This window comes from Rhincodon typus, chromosome 37 (assembly GCF_021869965.1).
Source record: "Rhincodon typus isolate 14 chromosome 37, sRhiTyp1.1, whole genome shotgun sequence".
NCBI classification, from domain to species: Eukaryota; Metazoa; Chordata; class Chondrichthyes; order Orectolobiformes; family Rhincodontidae; genus Rhincodon; species Rhincodon typus.
In genome coordinates, this window is record NC_063368.1 from 8,587,831 (window position 1) to 8,591,842 (window position 4,012).

The 4,012-nt window shown below is 44.3% G+C and overlaps 1 long non-coding RNA gene across 1 annotated transcript in view; it reads left to right on the forward strand.

Moving 5' to 3' along the window:
- Window positions 1–4,012, forward strand: part of LOC125487170 — a 21,822-nt gene that overhangs the window by 11,166 nt on the left and 6,644 nt on the right. The window contains exon 2 of the long non-coding RNA XR_007265691.1: window positions 494–606. This is a non-coding gene — a long non-coding RNA (uncharacterized LOC125487170). The remainder of the gene's footprint in view (window positions 1–493; window positions 607–4,012) is intronic.

A 4,012-nucleotide genomic window follows, 5' to 3' on the forward strand; every position in this document is an offset into this window, starting at 1 on the left:
TGTGAGTGTGTGTGAGTGTCAGCGGTGGGGGGACATATAAAACTTCACTGTATTTTTTGTGTAAAAGTACACGTGAGAATAAATTTCTATTCTATTCTATTCTATTCTATTCTATCACATTCTATTCTATTCTATTCTATCCTCTCTTCTCTCAGAGAGGAACAGATCTGTCTGGGGCTTGGTTAGTTCAGTTGGCGGGATGGCTGGTTTATTAATTCAGAGTGATGCCAACAGTATGGGTTCAATCCCGACCCCACAGTTAGAGGAAGGACTTTCCTGCTCTCTCTGTGCCTGAGGTGTGGTAACCACCAGCTCCAACTGTCCCTGTCTGATGAGGGAGCAGCTGTGTGGTTTGGTTAAACTATGGCAACGTTACCCTTTGTGGAATTCTTTACCACGGAAGGCTGTAGAGGCCGGGTTGTGAAGTGTAGCAAACATTTTATTAACAAACACCTATGGGACCAGGAGTCAGCCTGTTAATCAAATATTCCAGATAATCAAGAGGCCCACAGAACCGCACTTAAACCTTGACCAAGCGAAGGTTCAAGACATCAACACCCCTCAATAAATCTATGTAAAGACATCAATGGACCTCCTAACATCAATGTAAGTATTTGAAATGCAATGCATTTGTTTATACATTACTGTTATACTTTTTTTTACAGGAGAGGCAATGGCCTAGTGGTATTATTGCTGGACTGTTAATCCAGAGACCCAGATAATTTCCCAGGGACCTAGGTTCAAATCCCACCACAGCAGAGGGTGGAATTTGCATTCAATAAATATCGGAATTATGGATCTAATGACGACTGTGAATCCATTTGTTGATTGTTGGAGGAAAAGCCCATCTGGTTCACTAATGTCCTTTAGGGAAGGAAGCTGCCATCCTTACCTGGTCTGGCCTATATGTGACTCCAGACTGACAGCAATGGATTCCTCCTCTTTCACGCACCATTTGTCCAGGCTTAAAAGTAAAGCAAAAGACCAAAAGTGAAAAGAAAGGGACAAAAAATGCTGATGGGAACAGACAAGGCCTGAGCTCAACCTCCCTTACTTTGCTGTCAAATTCCTTCTTATCTCTCTCTTAAATAGGCAACCCCTTATTTTGAGATTATCCCCTCCAGTCCTCATCTCTCTCACAATGGGAAACAAACTCTTGGCATCTACTCTGTCTAAAGTCCCCTAAGAGTCTTGTTCATTTTCATTTTCTTTTACTTAACATGTTCAGAGTCAGTGGAATAAACAGTGCGTACGGTTTCACTCATTTGTCTGTTTTACATTTGGAAGAACTTTGTGGATGATGTTTTTAACTACAGCCAAGAAACCAGTCACTCTGGTCTCTCTGATTCTGTCAAAATTCTCCTGGTTGCTAAGGACAACCATTCAGCTCCACCTGCAAAGATAGAAATCTTCGCCTCCAGAGGCTAAAGATTTTGCATATTCTTGTTCCAACCAGCTCTCCGCTCTCTGAGAATTGGTTTATATCAGGTAAGTGCGTTGAGCAATACAGAGAATGAGACAAATTCTGAATCAGAAGTGGATGAATTCCTGGAGAAGGGGATTTTCCTTTCAGAAAAGATTGAGTAGGCCTACAATCCATCGCATTGGGATAACGGACAATTGATTGCATTGAAAGACCTAAGATTCTTATGATTTTGACAGTACAGGTACATGGACCATAAAAAAGGCCTATGGCATGCTTGCCTTCATTGGGAGGGGCATTGAGTATAAAGATAGGCAAGTTATGCTGCAGCATTATAGAACTTTGGTTAGGCCACACTTGGAAAATTGCGTACAGTTCTGGTCACCACACTACCAGAAGGATGTGGATGCTTTGGAGAGGGTACAGAAAAGGTTTACCAGGATGTTGCCTGGTGCTGGGGATTATAGCTATGAAGAATGGTTGGAAAGACTGGGTTTGTTTCCACTGGAATGTAGGAGGTTAAGGGACAACCTGAAAGAAGTTTATAAGATTGTGAAAGGATAGAGTGGAAAGTATGAGGCTTTTTCCCAGGGTAGAGGGGTCAATTACTAGGGTACACAGGTTCAAGGTGTGAGGGGAAAATTTAAAAGAGATGTGTGAGGCACGTTGTTCATACAAAGAATGGTGAGTGCCTGGAACGCGCTGCCAGAGGAGGTGGTGAGAATAGCAGCGTTCAAGAAGCACTTGGGCGAGTACATGTATAGGAAGGGAATAGAGGGATACACAACCTGCAAGTAAAGACAGTTTTAGTATGGAAGGGCAAAATGTGTCAGCGCAGGCTTGGAGGTCCGAAGGGCCTATTCCTTTGCTGTGTTGTTCTTTGTTCTTTGTTCTCCTTTGCCTGAGGAATCTAGAACATAAGGCACAAGTGGAAAATAAGGTTCTCCATATGGTCTGGACGCTGTTATATTATTGCCTTCTTCATCGCTTGCCAAAACTGCGTGTGAGCTTTTAGTGACTAATGAGTGAGGACATTCTTGGGACACCAACACTTCCCCATTACTCACCATTTAAGAAACAAAACTCCACATTTCTGTTTATTTTTCCCACCAAAAGTGGACGACTTCACACTTTTTCCACATTATTTTGGATCAGCCATGTCCTTGCCCATTCCCTTAACCTTTCTAAATCCCCTTGAAAGCTGTTTTGTACCACCTCACCATTGACATTCCCATTTACTTTTGTGTTGTCAACTACCCAATAACCTTACGCTGATTCTTGTAAAGACCAGTGACCTTGTGACCCCACTGGTGCCTGAGAATGACCCGTTTACTCCTACTCTCTGTTTTTCTCACCATTAACCAATTTCTAAATCCATGTCAGTTGTGAGGTAATGTGTGATTAATGGGGAGAATCTTAGAGGAGGCTAGGGTGAGATTTGGGGCAGAATCAGACAAGAATTTCATTGGGCCTATTTTCAAAGTAAACTTCATCTTTTGCTCAGTGGCATGGTAAGATTTGCGCTGGCCAACTCCAGGGGATTATTGTTCGTTTAACGCTTGGTTAATGACCCAATTCACCTCATTAATATTTAGCCTCCCAATTTACCAAATGAGAAAACACAACATGGACACCAGAACGGGTACATAACAAAGTCAGCGGACTCCAGAGGACCTGGATAATGGGCAGTAGGCACTAACATGACAGGGCATTCTCCACTGGGCACACATACCTCATGGACAGTTATGCCAGCCTGTGAGAACTCTCATGGTTCATCTGCAAACCACTTGGAGTGTTTCTGCCCTTCGATGCAGTATCCCAGGTGGTTCCAGTAACACTCACTGTAACACTGTATCCCAGGTTGTCCCGGTAACTCTCACTGGAACACTGTTTCCCAGGTTGTCCTGGTAACTCTCACTGTAACACTGTATCCCAGGTTGTCCCGGTAACTCTCACTGTAACACTGTATCCTGGTCTGTCCCAGTAACTCTCACTGTAACACTGCATCCCGGGCTGTACCAGTAACTCTCACTGTAACACTGCATCCCGGGCTGTACCAGTAACTCTGACTGTAACACTGTATCCTGATAACTCTCACTGTAACACTGTATCCCAGGTTGTCCCGGTAACTCTCACTGTAACACTATATCCCGGTCTGTCCCGGTAACTCTCACTGTAACACTGTATCCCGGTCTGTCCCGGTAAGTCTCACTGTAACACTGTATCCCGGTCTGTCCCGGTAACTCTCACTGTAACACTGTATCCCAGTAACTCTCACTGTAACGCTGTATGCCAGTCTGTCCCGGTAACTCTCACTGTAATACTGTAGCCCAGTCTGTCCCGGTAACTCTCACTGTAACACTGTATCCCGGTCTGTCCCGGTAACTCTCACTGTAACACTGTATCCCGGGGATGTCCTGGTAACTCTCACTGTAACACTATCCCGGTCTGACCCAGTAACTCTCACTGTAACACTGTAACCCGGTCTGTCCCGGTAACTCTCAATATAACACTGTATCCCGGTCTGTCCCAGTAACTCTCTCTGTAACACTGTATCCCGGGCTATCCCGGTAACTCTCACTGTAACAC